This window comes from Vicugna pacos, chromosome 36 (genome assembly GCF_048564905.1).
Source record: "Vicugna pacos chromosome 36, VicPac4, whole genome shotgun sequence".
NCBI classification, from domain to species: domain Eukaryota; kingdom Metazoa; phylum Chordata; class Mammalia; order Artiodactyla; family Camelidae; genus Vicugna; species Vicugna pacos.
In genome coordinates this window covers 561,078-588,126 of record NC_133022.1, presented here as the reverse complement: position 1 = coordinate 588,126, position 27,049 = coordinate 561,078, and the positions used below count along the sequence as shown (strand labels likewise).

The following is a 27,049-nucleotide window of genomic DNA, read 5'->3' as shown; positions in this document are numbered from 1 at the left end:
GAAAATTCGAGCTTTATTTTGTTTTTCCGTTCCAAATCTTGCTCCAGGGAGGGAGTAATAAAAACACAGTGGGTCAGACAGGCTGGAAGAGCAAGGGAGGGAACCTCTACCAGCTAACCGAGGCCGCACGCAGGAGCATGGCCGGTGTGGCCGGGTGGGGGGCCCGGCGGAGGACAGTGGGGACCGCCTTCCAATGTCGAGGTCCCGTGAGGACAGGGGGGACCAGGGGTGCTCCCCGTGGCCGTGGGGCTGGGGTTCCCCGGCCACATGGAGAGGAGGGATGGGGGACAGGTGGTGCACGGCCGTCTGGGCGTCTGCGGGCACGCGCATCAGTGAGTGTGACTGGGCACACGTGGCAGATGTGGCTTTCCCGTGCTGGCTCTTGGAGCACTCAGGCTGAAATCCAGCCCTGCCAACTAAAGGGGGTGCTTCTGGCTGTCAAACATGCCCGGCCTCCTGCACGGTCGCCATGTGAGCCTTTCACACACAGAGGAGGCACAGGGTGGGCTGCCCTCGGCTGTGGAAGGGGCCCGGGGAGGACTGCCGGCGGTAACCCACAGTGCCGCCTCCTCCAGGCTGCCCTCCGGACTCCGCAAGCACCCCGGCCATGCCCTCCCGTCCCCGCGGCTGGCACGCTGTCAAGCCTCCAAGATCCCAGGAGCCCGGGCCCTGCGTCAGGGAGGCCAGAGATACAGTAATCTCCCTCAGGACACACGGAGGGCGGGTCCCCTGCTGGGCCTCCCTTCCAGAAGCTCGGAGGGGGTCCCTGCCAGAATTCCAGGCAGAAGGTGACTCAGCAGACGAGGAGGAGGGCCTGGGGGAGGCCGGGACAGCGGCCAGGACGCAGCCTGCACGCGGTGGGGTGGGCGCCTCGGGCTGTGCACCAGGGCTCAGCCGTGTGCGCGCACATGCGTGTGTCCACGCGCGTGTGTGCACGTGCCAGTGGCAAAGGTCGTGCAGATCTAGCAAGGCAGCTCAGTGCAAGTCTCCAGCGTAACCATCCTGCTCTCACGGGGACTCGCACCCCACAGGACAGCAGTGCCCGGGTCTGAGCACCGGCGGGCCTCCCCCTCCCCACGCCGGTCACACCGCCCCCAACCCAGCCGGCAGTGAAGCCCCTGCTTCCCCCGCTTCTAAACCGGGGAGCATCCTGCACACAGTGGGGAGACACAAAGCCAGGCACGGGGCAGCGTCAAGCTCTCCAGGATCCGGTGGGAACGCCTGCAAACCTGGGGAGCCAGATGCCAACACTTTGCACTTTCTGCTCTTCCCTGAAGGAAGTCTTTCGCGCTTGTCCCTTTCGTTTCTCCTCTCCTGCCTCCCCGCTTCTCATCATGGCCTGACTTTCAGAGCCACGTCCAACAAGCACTGTTCGCCCGCAGAGCGCCGGTCCAGGGCAGGGCGCTGACCACCCACCCCCAGGACGATGAGATGGATGTGGACAAGGCGCCCCTGGCCCCGCCTCCCTCTGCTTCCCGGAATCTCTGCGACCCCAGACAGTCACCAGGCCACAGGCCCGGTCCCCTCGGACGTGGCCCCGGCACACAGGTTGGCCCAGGTCTCCGTGCGCTGGGAGGGGCGAGGGCCCAGTGGCCACGGGCCACGGACGCGTCACAGGCCTCCCTCATCCCTCGGCGGCCGGGACTTTGCCGAATCCCCGCGCCTCTCGGGAAGAACCTGAGGCATCGCGGTGTTCCTGGTAGGTGTCAGCTGTTTCCTAGGATCAGGGCCTCTCCAAAGGCCCGGCCCTCCCCTCACGCCACACTTCTTTGAAATAAGGAAGGTCCCCCGCTTCTCCCTGGCCTGCCCACCCCCGCCCGCCCAGCTTTATGATTCAGCTGTGTTTACTGAGAAACACGTGAGCAGGACCAGTTTAGGTCATGCATTCTTCCCATTTCAAGTCCACGCCACACCGAGCGCGCCACGTCTCGGGGCAGGGCGACCTGGCCCCCACCCCCAGCTGTGCCCCACCCTCGGTGAGCTGTCACCGGGCACGGTCACTGTGAGAAGTGCCATCTGGAACCCCTCTTCTTCCCTCCCTGGAGCAGCCCCATGAGGACACCCGGACCCCACTTTGCAAACGGAGAAACGGGGCTCAGACAGGCCGCCTGCTGGCACCGGGGCAGAGGGGGGGCCCCGGTCGTGAAGCTCGCAGGTGCACCCCTCCCTCCTGGACGTCTGCGACCCCCGGCTCGCCTGGGCCAGTCCAGGGCGCCATGTGTACCCACCGGATGTGAGGGCTCAGATGAGAGGGTTGTCCCAGAGAGATAACCTTCCTCTGCTGTCCCTTGAGGGCTGACCTGGCTTTTGCCGCCCGTGAGCTGTGACGGCCCCCAGCCTTCAACGGGTGGCCTGTGTTCCAGCATCACAGAGGGTGGGCACAGAGCCCGGGGAAGCGGGCAGGGCTCCGACCAGCCCCAGAGGGCCCTCCTCGGAGCAGGGTCGTGTCCAGCGTGGGGAGAGCCTGGCGGGACGGGCGACCCTGCCTGGACCCCAAGCAGGACAGCGTTCAACACGAGAGGCAAGAAGGCGGCCCAGTGGGCACGCAGGGCAGGAGTGTGGGTGCAGGGGTCCTCCCAGGGGCTCAGGATGTGGAGGGGGAGAGGGACCCAGGGTCCGGAGGTCTCTGGAAGCTGAGATGGGGTCCCCAGGCCACAGGGAGCCATCGAGGCTCAGGGCGCCTCGTGGTGGGCACTGGGCAGGTGTCAGGATGAGACGCTGCGGGAGGGGAGGCAGGCACAGGGGAGCAGACGAGGCCAACGCCCTGCAGACGGACGGAAGGAAGCCAGGAGCCCGCGGGGAGGCCTGGGGGACAGAGGGTCGGGGGTTCTGGCTCGGGAAGCCCCCTCCGAGGGACCCCAGGTCCTGAAGCAGAAACACACGCCTGCAGCTTTCCGCAGCCACCTGGGGAGCCCGTTAATGGGAAACTCTGGGCTTTAGGGGAAAAGCATTCCAGCTTTCGCCAGAACCTGGGTTTCCAGAGCCCCACTTCTGCATTCTGCCCCCTTCCCTCCTCCCGCCTCATCCAGAAACCTCCGGGATGCAGGCCGCCAGCCCGATTGTGACACTGCGGCCTGTGTCATAGCGTAACTGCGTTTCCACATCCTCCTGGCTGCGCTGTAATAGCCCAGAAGGGGAAGCAGGCGAATAACGAAATACAGGGATGCGGGAAAGAGGAAGCCAGTGGCAGCCCCGCCGAACGCCGAGGCGCCGGAGCAGTGACGGCCGCAGCCCGGCAGGAATTGCAGCTGGCGCTCCGCGGGGCGTGCGTGCACATGCTCACATGCACAGACACAGACACACTCACACATACACACACACACACTCATGCATGGACACACGCACACATGCACGCACACACATACACAGAGACATGCTAATACACATGGACACACACAGGCACACGCACACACACACATACACACGCACAGACACACATGGACACACGCACACACTCACATATACACACACACCCTCCCCTGCAGAGAAGCCCCCACTCCAGCTCCCACGCCAGCACCATCTCCCGGCTGGCGGCCCGGCCGGACAGTGACAGGCCTGCTCTCAGTCGGCCGGCTGGGGACGCCGTCCCAGGTCACCTGTGTGTCGGCCCTACACGGTCCCAGACCCGGAAGCCCCCCCGAGTTCGGAGGCCGCTCTGCCACCTCCTCTCGTGGGCAGAAGCCAGCGTGACAACACGGCGGGACCGCCCTGCCCCATGGCCACATGTTTAATTCTGGAGCTGGGAGCCAAAGCAACGTCAGGAAGTGTAGGTGTCTTCAGGTGGACCCTGCTTGGGCCTCCAAAGGCGACGTTTGAAAACGAAAACAGGCAAAGAGGGAAAAACATGAAGTCTAGGGAGAAACAGGCCAGAAACCGGGTGAACCCGCTTGCGGCATCTTCTGTCCCTGGAGATAACGCGCCATTCCCGCCGGACGAGCTTGGAGGCTGCTCAGACAAAAATCCTTATCTGGCATTTCCAGGGGCACGTGGCGAGGGGGTGCGGGCCGGCGGGGCCCCTCAGCCTCTCCTGCCCCCCGAGCTCAGATGGAAAGCTCCCTGGCGGGGTGGGTTTGAAAACGAACGCACCGCGCTCCCTCGTCCTTATTCTCCACGAACTACTGTTGTTCTGGTGGAAACCCACTGGTTATCTCTCGAGACTTTCCACGGACTGGTCCCCTCCCAGGGCCGGTCCTTTCGAGTTCTCCCTGCAAGCTAACACGCTGCATTGCCGTGCATCCAGCACGAGAGAGACAGGGTCCCGAGGGGACCCGGGGCCCCTTCAGCCTGGGGGCTGGACCGCATCCCGGCACGGGACGCTGGGGATGCTGACGGGGCCGGCGCGGGGATGCAGGCCTGGGGGTGGCTGTCCTGCGCGTCACCCTCTGTCCTGCGGGCCGGCCTCCCAGCCGGCGGGCGGTCGTGCCCTGACCACCCCCGACAGCCTTGAACACCCGGCCGCCGCCCACGGCTGCCGTGGCCCAGAGTCCTCTCAGCCCAGAGACCCACGTGAGTCTCTCCCTGGAGGGGGGGAAGGAGAGCTCTGGAAGGGGCAAGGCCCCAGTCTCCATCCCCACCCAAGGCCCGGCCCGGCCCGGCCCCCTCCACACCCCATCCTCCAGGCTTCCTGGCTGAATTGTGCACCGCACACCGGTCCCATCTCCCCAGGACGCCTTGGACATGGCCAGCCCAAGCACGCCACCTAAAACCAAGACACAGCGTCTCCCTCCCCAGGCACACTTCAGTTTATCCAACATCTCTCTGCGCCGCGGAGGCGGCCACACCCACCCTTCGGACAACAGTCTCTCCCCAGGGCACTATTTCCTCTCAGCGTCCTTTCTAGTCCCAGGACAAAGAGCAGGCGTGCTCGAGAGGGTCCCTTGGGTTTTGGTCAGTTGGTTCCACGTCTCGGACACCGGGGATGCTGGCCCTCCGCCGGGCAGCCCTCGGCCAGGGCGGGGCAGCGCGCGCAGCCTGGCGCCCAGGGGCCCTGCAGGGGTGGGGGCCCGCCCACAGCGGGGGTCTGCACTGCCTCCCTCCTTCCTTCCCGCCCAGCCCCTTGCACCCTCCCCAGGCTCATCCCTTCAGTGAAGTGAGCTGTCGGCTCAGAGCACTCACGTCCGGCCGCTCTGGAGGGCACCGGGCCGGGAGGACCACCGATCTCTTCCCGGGGCCGGAGCATCCGAGAAGGAGCTCTTCGCAGGCACGAAGGACAGACCTGGTGTTTTGTAGCCTGAGTTTCAGACAAACACGGGGCAGCGCCGTCCGTCCACGGGAGATGCTCCCGGAGGGAATTCCGCCTGCCCTGCCTCCTTGTCACTCAGAGTTTTAACACGACCCCCTGCATCCTGGCTCTGGGTCAGGCTGGGTCCCTGGCGGGAGCGGGTGTCCCTCCTTGTAACAGACAGAGAAACACACAAAGGAGGGCTGACACTTTCAGGTTTGGAGGCTCACTGACCCACCACGGAGCCGCTGAGGCCAGACAGACCCCGTCTCAGACTGAGGCCCCCACACCCTGGCCTCGGTGTCCCCATTAGAGGACTGGCTTCCATGTCAGTTGCTGCGTTTGGTGACATCAGAGAGCCCCACGCGTGACGGCTGGACAGACTTCCTTCTCTTCTCCCCACCAAGGGGCAGTGCAGACGGCGCAGAAACCCAGCCAGAGTTCAAGGCCAGACGGACGTGTGCAGGCGGGTGGGTGACCGGCTCCAGGCCCGCCCTGCGGAGGGGCAGGGGTGGCCGAGGGCCTGAAGGCTAGCACGGCGTGGGATGGTGGAGCCGAGAGAAAGAGAGTCGGGGTCCTCTCTCTCTCAGGAGGCCTGGATGCCTGGGAACGCGGGACTGCAGCTTCCAAAGACGCAGAGGACGGCCCTGTGCCCGTCCGGTGACCCCACGACTCCCGCGACTCCCCACCCCCAGCCCCCCCTAGCCGGGGCCTTTTATAGCAAGATTCTACCTTCTCCGCAGGGAAGAGGGATTGGGGAAGCCACAGCCTGCCTAAGGGGCATATTTTCAGGAAACACAGGTATTCACAAGTCTAAACGTTGATAAGATGGAAAAACAGACACGGCGTGGAATTCACGGAAAGTTTCACCCGAGATCTGTCAAGCTGAGGGCCGAGAATAATGACCTTTCTCATAAGGTCATAAGAAGACGTATTTGCCCATCAGATAAAGAACGATCGCCAGCCTTTCATTTCGACGCGGGGGCTTCAGGTCTAAGCGACAGATGCACGATGAAAACTTAAGTGGAAAGGGTCTGAATGAAGACCAAGGAGGGCGAAAAACTCAAAAATGCAACCGTGGGAACTCGAGCATCTCCCGCTGACCTGGCCCGCAGACACACAATACTGCACATGCAGCAGAGACACAGCACGTGTCTTCTGTAGAGCGCATGGAAGCATATGCAATGCCTTGCAGTCACCTGGAATGAAAAAGAATGCGAAAAGGAACATATATGTACGTGCGAGTGTGACTGAAACACGATGCTGTGCACCAGACATCGATGCACATTGTAACCGACTATAATACAAAAAAAAAAAAAAAACCCAAAAAAAACTTTGAACTCCAATGCATGTGTTTACTCCTCGGTGAGTCCCTCTGCCCTCCCCGGGGGCGTCTGTCCCCTCACCTCCTGCACGGTTGTGGCAAGAGGAGATGGCTCTTCCTTATCTTAACACCCAGCAGATTCGAAGTCGCAAATGAGCAGGTGGAGGAAGAAGCCAAAAATGGCCTCCCAACAGATAAGGGAATCCAAAGCCAGGGGCACGTAGGGACCAGTGATAAGCTCTTTACACACAATGACAGGTTCTGAAGCGACGCTCGGGACCGACCCGGTCGGACCAGGGCATCGGGAAGTTTCTGGCCCCAAGAGGAGTACACATTTGCCACCTGCACCGTTACGGAAACCTGGAAGCCATCACCCACGACGCTGCAGGCAGGCAGGCCTGAGGACTGTTTGCGGGAGGCGTAACTGGTAACAGACCCCCCCACCCCCACCCCGGCTCACGGGGTTACAGTTTGCAAAGTGCGTGCCCGCCAGTGGTCGCTCTGCAACATCAGAGCCAAGGCTGCAAAGAATGAGGACACTCATGAACTCACCTACAAAACAGAAACAGAAACAGCCTCACAGACACTGTAAACAATTTGATGGTTACCAGGGAAAAGGGGTGGGAAGGGGTAAGCTTGGGAATTTGAGATTTGCAAACGTTAGCCACTAAATATATAAATAGATTTTAAAAAAAAAAGCAGTCTCTGCAGAGCACAGGGAACTATGTTCAATATCTTGCAATAACCTTTAATGAAAAAGAAGATGGAAAGGAATGTATGTGTGTATGTGCATGGCGGGGACATGGTGATAACACACCAGAAATGGACGCATGGTAACTGACTGCACTTCAAAAATAATTTAAAAAGGTTATTCTTAGCAAAAAAGAAAGGAAGCTTGAATTAATAAGAAAAGGTGAGAGTATTTTCAAGATATTCTTATAAGGATCTCAGGGTGTCCAGCAGTTTCTAGAAAGATTTCTCATGCAGAGGGCTTGAGTAAGCTGAAAAATCTGGTCACAAAGGAATGCTCCTTCCCCGAAAATTCTAGAGGAAGGGGATGTTGGCCGAGGGGGCCTGGGAGCACAAATAGGAGTGTCAGATGTGGGATCAGGCCCAGCCATCACAGGGGTTCCAGAAGCTTCTGCAGCAGCTCGCTGCCCCGTCTCACGCGCGGCTGGGACAGCCCGCTCTCCTCGCACATCCAGTCCTGTGCAAAGAGCCTGCAGGTGCGACTACAGCTCCGTGCAAAGCATGCACGATCTTACAGAAGCACCAAAGGGGTTGCTGTCGATCACCTCCAGGGTCCTGCTGCCAGGAAAGCAGACATGGAGGAAACACAGAACATTCTGAGATTAAAAACAGGAAATGGGTGGATTCAGTGCCCCTTCTGGGAAATGATGAAATGAAATGTGTTTCAACCTGAAGGGGTAACCATGCAAAACTGAGTTTATCGAGGTTATGAAAACACACGATTTCTCCTGGCCATAAAGTGACTTTTAAAAATGAGCCGTAGCAGCTCCTAACGTGGTTAAATTCACCCCTTTCTCGTCATCAAACCAGAAGGAGCTAAATGCTTGAGCCTTTTCTACTAAGAGACAAAAAAAAAAAAAAAGCTTGGGTCTTTTCCACTAAGAGACAAAAAAGGGAAGGTGGCTAATGGACATCTGTGATGTGCTGGGAATTTTAAGACGCTCAAATCAGAACTCAGCAAGTTTCCGATTGGTTGGTTTTGTTCAGAGACGCACGCACAGCCTGAATGGATCAGCTAGCCGTCGTGTGAAAGCACCAGCCCCTCATGCTAGAAAGACAGCTGGTATTTTTAAAAGCAGGTCCTTAACAGCCAGTGAGCCAACCACAGACCTGCCTCTCTCCAACTGCTGGTGGCCAGCGCGCTGTCCGGGCTGGGCCCGCTGTGACCTGCCGGCCCCCGGGGACGATGTGACACCAGCGGCCCCAAGATTTCTTCTCCCAGCTTGACACACGGCGGTTGTGCCATCGCCCCAAAGATCTCCGCTTATGAGTAAATGATGCAAAAGCGAGAGGAAATGAAAGAACAGAAGATGATGGGAAATCTAACAGCGCAAGTGTTTTTGCACTTCACTGGCACGTTTCTAACGGCCGAGAAGCAGGCAGTCATCTGCGCAAGGTGGGAAGGCCGTGTCAGGGGTGGGTGGGTGTGGTGGCTCTCAGCAGCCCCCTTGCCCTCCCGGCTGCCGGCCCCCCAGTCCCGTGGCGGGGTCTCTCTCCTGCTGCAGAGTCACCTGGAAGCAGACGCTCTCTGGTGGTCAGCGGGGAGGATCCCCGGCCTGGGGGCTCAGAAGTGCCACCTGCTCACTTCTCTCAGTCCCCAGATGCGCCCTGAAAGTCACGCGGGCATCTCCACCGTGAAAACCAACGGAGGTGGCCACAGTGGTGACAAGGGGGGGTCTGCACGGCCTTCCTGAGAAACAGAGCGTGGCCGTGACAGCTGGGACCCCAGGAAGGCGCCCCCGGGACGCTCGGGGAGGAGGGGCGGTGGCCTCAAAGCCACGTGCTTGCCCCGGGGACTCACCCCGCCCAGGGTCCCCCCATCACTGCCATTTGCATCCATTACCCAGGGTCTGCTCTGCCCAACGCCTCAATTTGACCTGGGGACTGTTTCCTTTGCTTCTCACGTGGAGTCTTGTCCCCAGATTTTGTATTTCCAAACCTTCTTTCTGGATGACTTTCCAAAATAAACAAGACAAGCCGCCTTGTTTCCAAAGTCTCGACTCAAACTTTGCCCGGAGGGTCCATGCACCCCAAAGTTACTGCACACAGATCCCACAACATGACTTAAAATAGAAGCATGAACGCCCTCGATGGAATAGGGTTCCAGTTCGGGGGACACAGGCCACAAGATGTCTTGAGGAAAGGCAAGAGACTCGCTGGTTTAAACTGGCAGTCACTGGTGGGGGAGGCAAAGCCAGGGACACCCCCCATCTCAGCCCACTCGCCGTCACCCCCACGGCTGTGACTGTCTCAGGAACACGTCTCCGGGAAGCTGTGTCTGAGGCCAGACCACGCAGAGCCTGGAGCCACGGGGACACTTCCCCGGCCCACGGTTCTGTCCCCCGACCCAGTCCTCTCTCCATCAGCCTCTTGAAAGTCTGCTCACGTCTTCCAAAAAGCCTACACGCTTCCCATCAAAGCTGACTTTGCCCCTCGGCTGTTATGGACTCCTCCCTGCCTCCGAGCCCCACTTGGACGGCAGGACAGGGCTGTCCAAGGTGCCACTCAGCTGGTAACCTTGAGTTTCACCTGGTGACCTAGCTCACAAACACACAGGCTTAAACTGAAACGCTAAAACCGAGAGTCAAAAGACTGAAAGATTGAGGCTGTGTGATCTGAGATCAGTCACTCAACCTCGTTACCTGCATAAGCAACCCCGTCCCCCCGGCCTGGGGAGGCGGGATGACTCTGGGCACTGCCCGCCCCCTCGAGGCGCGGTTGGGGTCTGCAAATGTGCTGGGAACGCGGCTATCCAGGGAAACAGAGAGAGAGAGAGAGAGGGGAGATGCCCCCTGCCCACCTGTCCCCACCACCGGGCCCCCTGCCTCCCTCCAGCCGACCGGACGTTATCCAGGAGCAAAGCCAGCATCCGCAGAACGCGACGCGGGTGCATTTCTTCCCGCGGGTGGGTACCGTCACTGGGCGGCACGTGGCGGCTCCCTTCTGAGGCTGCTCTGCCCTGGCCAGCCCTGGCCCTGCTTTCTTCCTTTCTCGTTTTCCTTGTCTGCTCCTGCCCGAATCCGGACGGTGGCCGGGCCCCCCGCCACGTGCGCAGAGCCCCCCCGCCGCCACTGCGAATGATGCCCAAGGCTTCAAAACCACCGCAGTCCTGTCCTGTCCGTGGCGCTGTGGGATCGGGCAAGCAACACCTTACAGAGGTGTTTCACCTCCAAGAAGGTGCCCCAAGTACCTGTTGCTTAATGTACACGTCCCACTCTCTTTTTTCTCTTTTCAAGGTGAGAATTTTTGCTCCCAGCCGAAGTGCGGGGCGTCTCACACTGTCGCTCAGCATCACTGCTTTCCTTTGTCCTGTGAGGATCCCCCCTGAGTCCCTTCCGTGGACCCTGAACAGCCATTTGAAGACGTCAAAGAAGTTATTATTAATTTTTTTTTTCTGACAAACTCAAGAAGTGAATTTCTTTCCCTGTTGAACAGTCTGGGGGGCGCAGCCCAGGTGGGTGGGCAAGTGGACAGATACATCCCTCTGAGATGGGAATTCTCTCACAAACGCCGCTGGCATTTCACAGCGAAATCCTGGAGGCTGGTCTCTCGCCTTTGTTTTCTCTGTTCTTCCTAAATGAATCGCATTCTTCAATGGCAGAGAGACATGTCTCCGTCCCTCCCCTCCCTGCTCCTCTGAGGGTCTTCGTACGTGAGCCTTCCTGACCCACAGCGTCGGGAAGCGGTCCCACCGGTGACGCCTGCACGAACCGTCACAAGCAAGACCGTCCACACACCTGGTGCCGTAAAGCACGCCTCCCACCTTGTCTCCCTTTCCCTTGAGCTTTGGAGGAAATCCTTCCTTCGCGATGGTGTATCTCCTGCGCGCACAGGATTCGCCAAACGACGCGATATCGACCCCAGGCGTTTCATCGGAGCTGCGGAAATTTGGGATCGCAGGAGCTGATCCGTTTGCTCAAAGGCAGCATTTCCATTTGCAAAAGTCAAAATTCAACTCAACTGAAGGTCTGACAGACTCGGCGGTTTTTAAGACTATCTTTACCGGGGATAGAGGCGGGCGGAAGGCGCGCTCCAGGGGCGCATTTTTCTGCGCTCGCTTCGATGCACGGTGTGAGCTTTGCCCCTTTTAAGAAACTTGCAAAAAGTCTGTTTTCAACGGTTTAAAAGTAAGGCTTTTTGACCTCAGGCGTGGTTGGCTGCCAAACCGTCATGGACCGATTTCTTTTATACGAGCTGTCCTGACAGCAGGGCCAGGGATGGGACAGAGTGGCATCCTTGGCAGCCCAAGTATGCTAATTTCATCTTCAAAAAAATCATCTGAATTTTTTTTTAAAGGCTACATTTTCAGCGGGCTTTGCATCAAGGTGCAGTGGAGCCAAGCATGGAAAGGGGAGCCATGCTCTCATTCGCAACCAAGCCTGTGTTGGGCACAGACGTGCGTTCCAAAAAGACCCGGACACTGCACCAAACAGGACCTGAGAATCCAAACACCAGAGGCAGAGAGGCAAGATGAGGGGCGCAGGCATCTTCAGAGCTGTCCCTGCGAGAACGATGCCCAGGTCGGCCGCCTACCTGGGTCTGGGCTGCACGAAGCCAACCCGAGCGCGTGCACGCACACCCTGCGTGAGGGGCCGTCGGCGTCTGAGCCTGGAAGGTTCTATCTCCACGCGGCTCCCTGCCCTTTGGAGCTGGACTAGGAATGTTCAAAGCACAGAAGATGCGTTTGAGGCCCACGTGCTTGTAAACCAAGAGCGGCGAGCCCTGCTGGATCACACGCCGGCTTCGGCAAGCCGCCTTCCCTCACACCCTCTTGGGGAGACACCAGGACAAAGGCTTCCTCGTCCAAGGCCAGCCAGGTCCTTCCGGGCTGGGTTCCGGGAGACGTGGGCACACTGAGCGATGCCCAGGGGAGTGTGAGAGCACGGGAAGCAAAGGAGACGTGGTCCCGTGTTTATTGCATCCCACGCGAGGGAACCAGGAAAGGGCCAGGAGAAGGGGGTGTGCAGGGGGGCTAGTTTCACTGTCCCCAGTGGCTGGAAGGACCCTTGTGCTCCGGAGAAATTACTGATGCTGCATTTGCTGCAGGGACGGCTCCGGACAGAAGCAGATCCGTTCAAGGACTTTCTAACAACCAGTGTCTCCCTAAACCGCACACCGGCCGTCTCATGGGGTGTCTGGCAAGGATGCTGAAGGCCGCGCTCATGACGCCCAGGGGGCTTCTGTCTGGGGGGGTTTTGTGAGAATGGGAATCCGTCCGTGCAACAGAGCATGGATCAAACCGACAGGCACAACTACTGCATATAAAAGACACAAACAACATGGACCGACTACAGCACAGGGAACAACACGCAATGGCTTGTGATAACGTATCATGGAAAAAAGTCTGAAAAAGAACGATATATATATATAAATGCATAACGGAATCACCCTGCTGTGCACCTGAGACTAACACCACATCGTGAATCAACTCCACTTCAATTTAAAAAAATGTTTTGCCCACCATGGGGAACATGGCCAACATTTTAATGGAAAGTAAACTTTAAAAATTATATGAAAAAACAAAATCTGTGTGCATGGCTGCTTCTGCGGGTGTGGGGGGTGGAGGAAGGGGTCCTCCCTAAATCAGAACCTTCCCTAAATTTTCCTCATTTCATTCACATGCACACAGATCCGTCTTTTCACTCGGGCAACGGACCTACTGCAGTTAACAAAAGGCGCCGTGAACTTCAGTGCAACCGGGCCAACATGCTCACGGTTACGTAGCAGACTCCACACCCCGGCAGAACTGCCTGTGGGACAAGAACACAGTTTATCTGTGTTTTTCCCCTTTTCACTTTTTCCCCTCTCTGCTCAGCTGCACCCTTCCTCCCTCCCACCAGCAGGTAGACCCCTGGAGCCCCTGAATCCAACCTTTCTCGGTCGCCCCTGTGTCTCGCGGGGTGCCTGGGACAAAGGAGATACTTACAAAGCATTTTCCTCATTAACCGACCCTCCAAAGCTGGCTTGCTCCCCTGCGCCCTGGAATGCTGACCCCGCTCAGAAGCTGGGCCGGTCCCTTGGCTGCACACCCGCCGCAGACGGGGTGCAAGGTCCCCCTGCAGGTGTCTGCCGTCTGGCCCACCCCTTGGGGACCCCACTTCTCACGCATTTGACTCCCCATGACAGCGGCTGGAAGCTGGGAACCGATTCAGGGATGGCGCTCTGAAGCTACTAGCATCTTCACTAATGTGCCAATTAACTTTGTGATTCCTTTCCAACGTTCAAGACTGAAGAGGGAAAAAGGAACTCATAATCTACACCTGTACACATTTGAATAAGACGGTGCGTCACCGGAGGGCACACTAATGGTCTCCGAGATCCCCATGATGCTCTTAATCCAGGTTATTTGTCTCTTAAGGGCCCGGAGAAGGCCAGACTCTGCAAAGCAAAGTGTAATTCCGCAGCACAACTGGAAACATTCGTTTCCCTCTTACTTTCCGTGTATATTCGATTTAACATTTCGAGGTGGCATTTTATTTCCCCCCTCGACTGTGTAAGCACTGCTTCCTTCCCTGTGTGTTAATTACTGCTACTTGATGGCGAAAAGCTTGACTTTGAACTCTCAGCTCTCCCCAGAGACTTTCTACCCCTCCAGCCAGTCTCACGAACAGACCCGAGAAAGAGGATTTTCACAATCCACTGGATCTGGTGTGATCTGAGCTCATCAGGGTTCTGGCTTTTCCCCCACGGTGGTACCAGGGTGGGAAAGCCATCTCAGAAGAGCTGCCTGCAGGGGCCGAGCAGTCCAGCTGCGCACAAGGTCCAGGCACAGGGAGCCCGGTGCCCTCATGTGGGTTACACGGAGGCGTCACCCACGGGCCCCGCGGCATCCTTTGCACGTGGAGCGCTGATGGAGCAGGGGAAGCAAGACGGTCATTGTCCCAACCCAGCCAGCAGCGGGTTAAGGGGCGCTCCCAGCACTGCCCCGCACAGCACACGCTCGGGGACAAGGGCAGTGCATCTGCGGATGACGGCTGCGGAGGCCGGGGACGCCTGCCCCCATCACGGCTGCTCCAAACCCTGCAGCGAGCTAGACCCACTGTCGTCCACAAGGTCGTCTTTCAGGGCAAACTGAGATGTTGACCCAGAAAACAATTCTCGCTACTTTACCATTAAACCTTGTTTTTGGACAAAGCAATAGCCCCCCCAGGATTCATTCCACACCGTGTGCAAAGGTCTGGGGGTCCAAACGGACTCTGGACTGTTTCTAATAGGAAAAACAGGCCTTGCCTCAAATATTCAAGTATCGTGTTTGGGGCTCCAAGGGGCATGATGGGGGTGGGGGGTGGGGACTGCAAAGTGAGTGTGGGTGATGGGAAAGCCTGGATCCCCCCAAGGGCGTGTTCCGGGCACGTGGGCCCAGGGGGCGCCGTCCTGGCCCCCAGCCCCGCCCGCCACCCAGCCTCCCTCCGCCAACACTCAGCTGAGCCAGGTGTGCTCCCTGTCACCACGACTCTGCCTCCAGGGTACAGCCGTTTTGTGCGGAGAGGTAGTTCTTGTTGCCAAGCAACCAGGGGACCCCTGTCTGTCCCGCTTTACAAGCAGCGAAAGACCAGAGCAGTGACCTGGAGACCCGGGTGGCGCCGTCTTCTCTGCACCGCCGTCCACACTCCCAGTTCGGGGTCCCCATCGCGCGGGTGTGTGGTGCCCCAGGGTGCCCGAGCAGCCTTTCCTTGAAACCTCTTTAGTTTGTTCCTGAGCTAAAAGGTCTCCATCATCGGTCCTTGGCCCCAAGTAAGAGAATCTTGGTGAAATTGTTTCCAAGGTCAATGTTAAAAGAAAGGAGGGAAGAAATACAGGCAGGAATGGAAGGAAAGGAGAAGGGAGGGAGAAGGGGGAGAGATGGGGAAGGAGAGAGAGAAGGAAAGATGAAAGAAGAAAGAAAGATGGAGAGAACAAGAGGGGAAAAAAAGATGCAAAGACACTGAGAGCGGCGCAACCAGAGCCCAGCGCCCGGCCTGCGGCCGCGGGCCGCGGCACGCTCAGGAAGCCCGCGGCCACAGGAGCGCACGCTGTCCCCCGGTCAGCAGGCACGGGGCGGCCTTGCACAGGAAGGCTGGGGTCCTGGGCCCCCAGCTCAGCTCGGTCGGGTGCGGTGGGGGGGGGCCCATGCATGGGCATCGGGACCCGTGTGCCGAGACGGAACACCAGGCTGGGTTTCTCAGGATGCGGTGCAGGAGGCTGGCCACTTCCCTCTCCCCCATTAAAATGAAAAAAAGAAAAAGAAAAAGAGAGAAAAAGCCTCTGCTTTACCACCTCGGCTTCGTGGCTTCCTCGGGTCACAGAAGCATATTTTGGGATGTGATCGAGAAGCTGGCAATCCCCACAGTTGCTGCAAACGATGGCGCAGAGGGGAGGGTACCCGTTTTCGGAGACCTGGTCACTCGGTGCCCCTCTGGTGGGACCTGCTTTGTGTCCATAAAACCATTGCCTGGTTTCAAAAAAATTCACAGGGGCCTCCCACTCCCCCAAACCGCCATGGCGGGTGCAGCAGGATAAGCTGAAGGGATGAAAACAGAAACTAAAAACAACGTGTTTCTGGGCGCAATTCAGCTTCTAGGCTAAAAAATTACATTTTGCTCTATTCTTGAGATTTTGTACTCCATCAGGCGTCTACAAAACTGAGGTTGGTTTCAAAGAGCGACAGCAAATAAGTCCAAACGATGGACACAGTCAGGCTGGAGCGAGATTTTTCCATAAATCAGAGATGGCCAAAGCCCGAACGCGAAGGCCCAATTTCACATCCGTTTGGGGGGCGTTGAGAAAGTGTTCTGAAGATGAAGCCGATTTTAAAACCACGTTAGGGAGCCGACCAGTACCCAGTTTCTGGCTAAGTGTCAGAAAAGGTTGCCTGGGACATCATGGCACACTTGTCTACACAACCGCGGGTCCGCCCCATCCAACAGGGTGCCCCAGACACGCGTGGCCTCTGAGGACTCGAAACGCGGCCGTTCCAAACTGAGATGTGTGTCAGCACAAAACACACACTGAGTTGCAAAGACTCAGTACAAAAAAAAAAAAGGGGGGGGTAAAATACTCATTAACGATTGTCTATATAGAGTGCATGTTTAAATCATATTTGGAGAAGACTGGAATTTGACACAACATTGTAAAATGATTATAAATAATAAAAAATGTTTAAAAAAATAGATCATATTTGGGGAATACTGAGTTAAATAAAATATATACAAGTTAATTCCACCCGGTGTCATTTTTCTTTCTTTTTTTCTTAAACAGGTGTGTTGTTCAGCACGTAAGTATTTGAAGATTTTTCTATTGTCTATTTTTTTTTTTTTTTAGTTTTTTTGGCGGGGAGAGAGGTAATTAAGTATATTTATTTATTTAAACGGAGGTGCCGGGGATCGAACCTGGGACGCCGTGCGTGCCAAGCCCCTGCTCCACCACCGAGCTCCACCCTCCCCGTGTTACTATTATTTTTAATGGAGGTGCTCCATCCGTAACAAGAAATAGATGTAGAAATGGGGAAACCAGACAAGTGAACACACACACGGCCCTGAACAGAATCTTTCGCACCTACAGCTACACTGAAACATCAAAAGCCCACACATTAGTAATAACAATACTGCTGTACGATTGTGAGTGCAGGGTTTACAACGGCCCAACGACCCGGTTATCTTCTGGGATTAAAACCACTTCACTTAAAACCACAGCACCGTCTGCTGATGACAAGCGTCCCCGAGACGTCTTGGACTACGATGCTCAGATTAACTAAAGTGGGGCCACACCGGGTAATAGTAAACAGCCCTGATTTACCATGAGAGGGGACAGAAGCCATCGGAAAGCGCTCTGGGGCCACCGGCGAGGTCGCGTTTGTATGGTTACCCTGTTTAACTGGAGAGCGCAGTGAAACTGCGAAAGCTGCCAACTTCTGCCCGATTCCAAGAATCATAGCCTGGACCATCACGGCGCTGGCCTGCAGGGCGTTCGTAAAAGTCCCTTTCTCATTTCTGCGGGACTTCACCTCGAGTGTGACAGTCCTTCATCCCGGAAAATGAGAAAGGCCACTTCGGCCCCGCGCGCTGTTCGGCGCAGCGGGGACCCCGGGCTGGGGGCCGTCCGTCCGTCGCCCCCGCCAACACCGGCTGTTCCAGGCTTTCCGGGAATCAGTCCCGCGTGGTTTCCGTGGAAATGGGCAGCCTGGGGCCGCATCCCCTGCAGGGAAATTACTGGCCGGGGGCCTGGAGGGGCCACACCCTAGACAGGGCGCCCGAAGCTCCCTGCAGCGAGCTGGACTCCCTCCTGGAAACAGGGCACCGGATTCTCCACTGAACCCAGCCGCCCCAAGGTCAGGGTCAGGTGCTTTGAGGCGGGTCCCTCAGTGGCAGTGAGCCCCTCACGGGTCTCTGAGTCTTTGCAGAAAACGTGTCGTGGCAAAACCACCGCACACTCAGGGACACGGACGAGGTCGCCCCCCAGATCCGCACACACGTCTCACCCAAGGATCTCGATACAGAAATATCTTGGAGAAGACCAAGTTCAAGGCCACGTTTCGAAGGACAGTGCGAGGCCAGGATTTTCCCGGAAAAAAATCATTGTGATTTAGCAACGTCTTAAGAGAATGCAGACCAGCCTTGCTTTGCCTTTAAAATTCTTCAAACCCGAAGAACCACAGTAGGAATAATCATCATGTCTCATGAATGAGACATAGGAGCCTTTCCTGGTCACACTCCCCCAGCCACAAAAGTGACGTGCCTTAAGGCGGTGCCTTCCTTATGAATCCGGACAGTCTAGTCGGTCTGACACGTCCAGAGCCACTTGGAATCAACTCTCGCTGGACAGACCGTCTCTCCCCCGCCCCCTCCCCCCCACCCCCACCCAGCCACCCGCAAAGGAATGCCAGCTTCCCCTTGGAGCTGTCGAGACATGAAAACCATCGCTGAGCCACTGTACATGCAGATAAACCAGCTCTTAAAATAAAATAAAATAAAATAAAATAAAATAAAATAAAATAAAATAAAATAAAATAAAACATAAAATTCCTAACTGACAGCATTTGCCCGTATTCCGTGCCGTCAAGCCTTTCGACCTTAGAGGGTTCCAGGCTTCTGAGAGGTGGACGGGAGCCTGGCAGGTTGTCTAACAGTGGGCACGTCCCCCTGCCCCGGCTCAGGGACCTGACACACTCCCTCCTGAGTTTCCTGTGAGCTCCGCCCGCCCCCCCGCCCGGCCCCCCAAATCCTAGCAGGCCAAGGGGTCACAATTTTGAGCAGATCTGTGGTAACTGTAGTTCCTGCGAAGACCGTGCAGGGTGCTGGGTGTATCTGGCAGGAACAGCAGCCCGGCCTCCACCCTCCCCAGGCCGGGGGGTGGCTGTGAATCCAGGAAGGCCGCTTCCTGGGGGCGCGGCGGCCCCGGCCCAGCGTTTTCATCGCACCAAACCAGGGCCGTGGAAACTTCACAGGGCGATGGTTAGGGCTCAGCCCTGCCTGCTCAAACCTCTTGGCTTTTGCATAAAAGGAGGGGAAGCGTTTTTTTTCTTTTTCTTTTTTTTTTTTCTGGGTTATAGTCACACTTCCCAAATCAGAAAATGTTCTAACCAGCCAGCAGGACAGGTGGCAACTGGCAACCACAGTGTAGAATCTTTCTCTCTCTCTTTTTTTTTTTTTCCATTTCTTTCTGAAACCCCATGTAGAAGGAAGGTTACCGAAATGTCGGTTGGCTGTTTAACACACAGACCTCAACATTCTTTCAACACAGATGGAACACAGCCGAAAATAAAATGGGGACCAAAAACCTAGGACAGAAAACACCGTGTGTCTTCTTGGCTCGCGTAGCTCAGAATCCGTCTTTCTTGGCCTCAGTACAACAACGAGGTTTAACGTTTCTGGTTTCTGGTTTCTGTTTGTCAAAATGGGCAACTTTTTGCAGTTAACGTGCTCCGTTGGAGCCGGGCTGGGAAGGCCAGGCGGCAATGTTTTGATTTTTTCTCCTGGTCCCATTTTTTTTTAAAGGTGATTCCCTTAAAAAAAAAAATCCATTCTTCAGATTCTGGGACACAACAGACTGTATTAAAAATTCTTCGACCGTGAGCCACAAAGTGTGACGCTCACGTGCGGGGGACACGCTGAACCATGTGACGATGGGGCGTTTGGGTTCGGTGGGGGGAGGGGAGGGCTGCAATCTGGGTTCTCCGCTGGGAAGTGCGTGGGGGCCTCGGGGCGCCAGGAGGACCCGGGTGGGGGGGTGACATGGGTGGTGACAGCCCCCCCCAGTGGGAGGGACAGTCTCAACCAATGAAGGTCCCTCTGCCCAGAGACCAACTGGGCCCGTTGAGAAACAGGGGCCTGGAATCATCCCCTGGAGGGACCTTAAATGCAGTTTAAGTTCCGGACGCTGGGCTGCCCAGGTGGCGGGGACGCTCTGAGCAAACCCCGGAGGGGCGCTGTCTCTGCGAGGGCCACCCTGGGCAGACACGCCGCTGGGCAGGAGGGACATGGGGGGCCCCTGCTCCCTGCGACTGCGGAATGAGACCGAAGGCAGGAGGGAGAGGCTCAGGGCGACAGCTGGGGACACAGGCCAGGCCGGGACAAGGTGGGGTCCCCAGCCCCACTCCTGTTGGAACCTCCAGCATCTTTCAATGGTCCCCTCTCACACAGGTCACCTGGAAAACATCCCCCGGCCCTCAGCCTGCTCCCACCTCTCGTCCCTAAGGTCGCCTTCTGCCTGTCTGTGCTCCACACCTCACCAGGCTAGGCTCCCCTACGTTTAGACCTGGCTGCGTCTGGGACATCCATCACCACCCATCTCCTGCCAGCACCTTTTCCCAGCACCCTCCACCCACCCTGTCTTCTCGCCTTCCTTGAACCCTCTGTCCCCGTGACTTCCACACAGCATTTCTGTCCAGAAACTGCACCGGAATCCACTCCCCCTCTGCCTCCTTCCTTGCTTTTTCTTCCAGACAATCACATGCAACTGTCCCCAAGGCCCTGGTGCGCCAGTCTCTCCCACTGACCTCCTGGCACAGATAGAAGGGGCTCCCCACCCCCGGCACGCACATCCTGCCTTCCACACAGCTCCTTGGCTACAAACCGTCCCCCGACTTTCAGGTCACCCCGACCCCCTGTGCATTTCTGGTTCTGCTCAAGCCGATCGCGGCCGCCCCCGCCACCACCGGGGGAGTTTCAGCCGTGTCCCTCCCGCGCCCACACTGACGGCGTGGACACACGCCGCAGCCACTGCTGGGAGAGCCCTCTGTGCCGCGGCCTCCTGGCCAGCGGTCACCAGCGCGATCTTTCCAGCCGGCAAGTGTGAAGGGTTGTCCCCCAGAGGAAACATTTTGAGGGGTCCCCTATGAGCCCTGCCAGGGCCGGCTGCAGACTCCACCCACCCCCTGCCCTTCCGCCCACCCACCTCTGGCTTCCTGAGGTCAGAATGTGACTCACCTCCTCTGCCCTGGCTCAAACTTCAAGCCCCTAAGTCCCCCGGCCCCCGACCTCCCCCCATCCTCCCCCGACTCCCCAGGCCAGCGAGGTCTGAGCCTTTCCTGTCCACATGCTTCAAAGGAACCTCTGAGTCCCCGAGAGCGAGGAGGTGCGATCCCGCCCTGCTGTGCAGGACGGCGGCCTGGACATCTGTCCCCAAGCTTCACCTGCCCGGAGCCGCAAGGCTCAGCAAAGGGCCCAATCAGCAGGATGTCCTCATTTCTTAAGGGCCGGAGAAGCCACAGTGTGGACCAAACGCTAAGCCGATACAAACCATATCTGCACAGTGAACTCAGCTTGGGCAGTGAGGGGAGCGGGGCTCAGAGCAGCCTGGTCCCTGCCCTCCAGGTACAGGCAGGCTGGGACATGCTGGCCCTGGGACGACAGGACAGAGCCAGGCGTAGGTCCCTCGGCCCTGCGCACCCCTCCTGGTCCTCCAGCCTGTGTCCCAGTCCCTCCAGCCGCTGGGAAGCACCTGATGTCGGCTGAGACCCTTCGGGGGCCTTGCCACACTGCCCGTGTTTGCTTTCTTAGGAGATGCAGGCGTTTTGTGGGGTCACCACAAGTCACCCGCCAGGAGGTGTTGCGGGCAGGCGTCCACCCAGGCTCCAAATGCTGCAGCCGCTCTGGGAGCCAGTCGCCGGCTGGAGGTGACGCTCACCTCCACGGAGGCCTGTGTGAACGACCATCTACCTTGTGACCCGCCTGCTTGGCCCTTTTCCTATTTCAAGGTGACGGACAAGGTGCCTCCGTCACCGCGCAGGGAGGGAGCCCGGCGGGGCCAGCGAGGCGGGGACAGCAGAACCAGGGACTGACCGTCCCCACCGCTGGGTCCCAGGCACAGAGGGACCCCTGTAAGGGACCAACTGCCGTCCCTTGTCAACTACTACACACACACACACACGCGCGCGCGCGTGCACATCAGTTTCATTTTTCTGCAAGGAATGTTTCTAAGCCTCGGCTGCCCGGTGCCACCTGTCTACACCGAATCCTAGGACAGGACGGTACCTGACCCAGCCCACAGTCACTAATTTTGAGTGTACCCACATGTCACCATGTTCTGCAAAGACGATGTTTTCCAAACGTTCTGCACTAACCTACAAAACAGGGGTCACAAAAACCTGTGACATTTACTTTCGAATGGGAAACAAGAAAGCTACTTTGTATCTCTCTCTCTCTTTTTTTTTTTTTTTTTTTTTTTTTTAAGCAACGGCTGATGTTTGCAACCGGCATCATGTTGGTTTGGCCCTGCCGTGGTGACATCCCGGGATGACGGCAGCGCAGGATGAACAGCACGTGGGTTTTCAGACCTACTCCATCAAATCCACCGCAGAAGTCTTCAACTAGGAGGACCCAGGGAGTAACACAGGGAGGTGCACCGGTGTCTAAGTGACACGTTTGTAGGGATCCCTCAAAGGGAAATGAGAACGCTGGACACCAGGACGCCCAAGCGCTGGATGAAGGTCTGGGAGACGCCCTCACGGCTGCCAGCGCATCCGAACGCGCTCCTGCTCAGCTGCAGCCAGCGCTCAGATGCTGCAAGATAATGCTCCTCCCGAGCTCACACGGGGTTTGTCGGTTCAGAGGAGATGCGCCACACAGATAGGGACAGCTTCCTCTAACTGCTGATGAGATAAGCCAGCCCAGCATCCGTGCTCAAAAGCCAGCCGCCCCGTCTCCCGTGAGACCAAAGCCCGCTGTTTTCCATCGTGAAAACCTCTCCAGCGTCCCCCGCTCCCCGGGCCGCGGAGGAGCCTTACGGCCCTCGGAACTGTCTCCGTATCCGGCCTGGAGCTTTAAGATGAAAGTAAATCTGGCACCAGAATCACCGATTGAAAATGCGCTGGCAATTGGCACAGCATTGCCAACTGACTATAACTCAATAAAATAATATTAAAAGTAAATCAATAAGAATGCACGAATTCACACTTCAGTCCTCAAAGTCATGACCGAATGAAGGGTTTTTTTTACTTCAAGTGAATGGACCAAAAGAGAAAAAGTATTTTTTTTTTTTACACATTTAATCATTTTCCTGGATTCCGGGGGTCGGTGGAGGGAAGTTAGGAAAATCCAGATTTTTTTCTACTTTTTTTTTTTTCTTAGCATGTTTGCCAGGGTGAATGGCACTGTGGTCAAACCCTTCGAAGGGAAGGAGATGACAGGTGCTAATTCAGGTTCAAGAATGCTCAGGAGTGCGGAGCTGGGCTCCGGACACCACGCTGGGGGACGCAACCTGCAGAATCAGGTCCCACAGCAAAGCCCGGAGAAACGATGGGGGTCCCCTCCCCACTCTGGGACAGGGCACGTCCGTGAGTAGAGGCACAAGGACATTCCAGAAGGTGACAGGCATGGACAAATGGCAGGTATACCCCCTGCATTCAAACTCAAGCTGACCCTCATGCTTCCCTCTGCACCAGCTCATCTCAAGTATCCATCTGTGTAGCCAAGCCACGTGGGGAGCCTCGTTCGACCCCAGATCAGCCTCGGTCTTTGGCCTCCTGCTAACGCAGCTGCCCCCTCGGTGCCGGTGTGAACCATCTTTCCCTTTCAGACCCACGGCACTGAAGAGCTTCCGCCCCCAGGTCCTCCCTATAAATCCACCCCCAGTCCGCACCTTGCCCGTCTTCTCTCGCAGGGTGGCCATCCGCCTTTCCGGCCTCTCATCTCCCTTCTCCACGTCTGGCCTCTCCCTGGCTCCTCTGCTGCTGCCCACCCAGCCCCCCAGCCTGGCCTGCTGTCTACAGTCCTAGGGGAGGGGGGAGCTCCCACATTATCCACGTCCTGACTTGGGTTTGGAACCAGCCAGCCCACAGCCTCCTCTGCAGGTCTGTGTGCTCCCCGATAACACTGGGGACCCGGCATGGGGGGGCCTTGCTCAATTTTAAGACCCGGAAACCCATACAAGCAAAGGGAGAGGGCAGGGTGTGGCTCAGCGGTGGAGCGCATGCTTGGCACGCACGAGGTCCTGGGTTCCATCCCCAGTCCCTCCATTAAAAAAATTAAAATAAAAAAAAAGGTAAAAACAAGAAAAAGGGAGATGAAAGCAGTAACGGGCAAAAATGTATGCAATGCAGAAGAAAGAAATTTAAGGGCTATTGGCTGAGGAAGAAAATCACTAAAGGTTTACTATTTGCTCACGACATTTATCTGCTCTACTGGACGCCAGCCCGGACATGATTCATGCTCGAGACGCTTTGAAGAGCCCCTGGTCACCGCCTGGCAGAAGAAATCTGAACCCATTTTCCCCTCTTCGAGCACGCCTGCCGAGGCTGCCGGAGCAAAGCTGGGGTTGCCTTGAGAGGCCGCCACGGACATCCCCAGCTGCCGCCGGAGTCACGCACGACCACTTCAGAGAGGTGAGATTTCTCTCATTCCTAAAGAGACCACTTCAGAGGAACAAGCCATCGTCTCACGAAGCAGAGACTGCCCCTATGACTAACGCCCTCCCTGCCGGGAAGTTCTCCCCCGTGTCTAACTCAAAGTCTTCACGCTGCAATTCAGCTCCTTGCTTCTCTTACTGGAAGAAACTGGAGCCCCGCGAGGGTGCAGCCTTGGCCTGGTTTTATTTCTCTCACCTCTTTTCTCCTGTATCTTTTTTTTAAATTTCTTCAACACCGGGGGAAGCCTTGAGGTGCAAAACCATCACCTTCCTCATTCTGGGAATGGCCCACCCTCCCTAAGACGCGCCCACCCCTGCCCCACAATCTTAAAGGGTTGATTCCCACTGTTTCCCTGACATCTTGCTCCTGACTCTCCGGTCTGTTCTCCTGGTTGAGATTAGATTGGTGTAAAACGGATAACGAGGGCTCCTCGCCTTTCAAAAACATCTCTTTTCTCGTTCTACCGTCACCAAATGCTTCCCCACCTTTTACCAGCGTTTGGCCTCTCGCTGTTCCGGGGACATTCCGGTGGAAATTTCTCCCGGAATAGCGGGCATCCGAGACCTGAACCTGGGTCTGGGGCCAGCCGGCCCCGCCATCTCTCTCCTGGTCTTGCCCTAGTCTAGCTCCCCCTGGCCTTCCTGGCTCTGTTTCTGGTTTGATTCTTCTGTGGCTCAGACTTTCTTAGCAGCTGAATTCCTCTCCTTGGGCTGCTGGGCGTCCACCCTCTTTCCCGTCTCTCCTGTGAGGCTACAATGCTCACAAATCTTTGAAAGATCTTTTTCTGCCCTTTGTCGTCCTTTTTCCTGGCTGTCTGGTATTCCATCTTCAGCAAAGCAGGTTTGCATTTTTTTTTTCCATTTAAGCCACTCTGTGAGACGTGTTTGGATCCGGCTGCCGGTTTAAAATGAGGGCGGGGGGGTGGCTCAGCGGGAGGGGACTGTCAGCTCCATTTTCCCTCTGCCCTCCCCGCCCCTGCACACACCCTGCCTCCTTCCCAGTCCTTCCTCTTTGCTCCTCCGCAGGGAGGAGTTTCTGCTTCCTGCGCTCTGTCCTCTGACACCCCTCTCGCCTTCTGCCTGCTCCCCGTAGAGCTGACGAAACCCGGCTGCAAGCGCAGTTCCTTTTCCTTCAATCTACTAACTCCCCGAGCTCTAAAAACTGCATCCTGGCACCTCATGCATCAATTTGTTCAGCGCTCCGGCTCATGCATTACCTTAACAACCAACCCATGACCACATGCAGGAGTTAGCTGACTTCCTGCAAAGGATGGTTTCTCACACACCAGTTCTCTGCAATGCCCTCCCTTGCTGGCTTGTCCCCGCAAACCCCTCCGCCCTCTGCTGCGGGGCGTCCTCTGGGCTTCTGTGCTTTCTGGTCTCCAGGCGGTGGTCCATCTCTCCTTTGCCACCTGCCCCCCCCCCGAATCTGTCAAAGGGCTTTCCCTGCCCGTCCATGTGGCTCCGGCAACCTCTCCTTACAAGCCAAGAAAAGAGATTTCTCGGGTGTTTGGAGCTTTGCCACCCTGAAGTTCCTTCTGTATGAACTTGGCGCTGACCAGAGACGTGCGTGGGGACAGGTCACGCGGGGCTGGGGTGGGGGGCACTGGGAAAGGGACCGCCGGCCATCACAGGCCAGCCCCAGCCCAACGGCCACAGGGGCGCCGGGTGCGCATTAGGAAGGACCTGGCCGGAGTGTCACCGTGAGAGCGCGGCCTGGGGACCCGCAGAAGCGCCCACCAGGGGCCTGACGGCCTCTTACTGGGCAAAGAGCCCACAAGTTGAAGTCCGCACGGGGCGATGCGCTGCGGGTGATCGCAAGGATGGTGAGCGAGCGAGCGCCGTTCACTCTCCAGGAATCGGCCCGACTTTCAGTTCTCTAAAGGATGCCCAAGCCCTGCGGGGATTTTGGTGTGGGGCACCCCAGTTTCTCCCTAATGACCCCTGGAGCCCTGCCTCTGACGCCTCGGCTTTGGTTCCTTTAAAGGGTTCGTGGCTACATGTGCGCACGATCTCTCCCGGCTTCTGGTCCCCCGGCCCCTCTGTCTGTCCAGGGTTAGGGGGGCGTGTCTGCTGCCCGATGTGCAGGGACACAGGGAGGGACCCACCTCACCAGTCGTCTCAGGCACTGAACACCGGCCGCCTTTGCAAATGTTTACCACGAACACGCACCACCATCGGCTTAATGCTTCTCTTTACATTTGACTTTTGAATTTATGTAAATGGGTTTTGACGGGAAACTTTGTAGCCGTCATAAAAACCAGCCTCTCTCGGAATAGACAGAAGACAGTCTTAGAAATAAAAGCATCAGTTACAACAAAGCTTGGCCTTCCGTGTCCCTGAAATGATGTGCACGGAGCAGAGGAGAAGGCCACGCCCTGCTCCCAACCCTTTCTCCCACCGACCCTCCCACCGGCAGCAGCCACTTGGAGCAGGGACAATCGATTTGCAAAGGCACTTATTCACTTAATTCAGCTACACCCAATGGCTTTAGCCATCAGCCTTGCCTGTTTGTACAGTTAATTGTAGAGCTAACTTCAAAAAAAAAAAAAAGAACCGTTGTGCATAAAACCTACGTGGTTTCTAAGACGCATGAAAACCTACAAAATCCGTTTCTTGGTTACTGCATCAGCATGTCGCGTCGGAAAAGCACTCTGGTGGTGATCATAACCCTGAAAACGTCACATGTGCCACCCCGCTTGGCTGTGGGTCTCACGCGGCCGATCCACATATGGATCTGTTCTGCCTCGGTTCCACCTGTGAACCCTTCAGGACACTCTTTTCTGCAAATAAATGGCTCCCGATACCGCAGTGTCTTCAATCTTTTTTTTTTTTTTAACCATTTGCTGACCCCTGCTCTATTTTATTTATTTGTTTTTTTGGAGGGAAGGAATTAGGTTTATTTATTTATTTTTGGAGGCAGTGCCGGGGGA

General features: G+C 56.9%; 1 protein-coding gene across 5 annotated transcripts in view; it reads right to left on the bottom strand.

Annotated features, from left to right (window-relative positions):
• The window catches only part of IKZF1 (IKAROS family zinc finger 1), an 85,248-nt gene that overhangs the window by 36,599 nt on the left and 21,600 nt on the right, over positions 1 to 27,049 (bottom strand). The gene's annotated exons all lie outside the window — the stretch shown is intronic.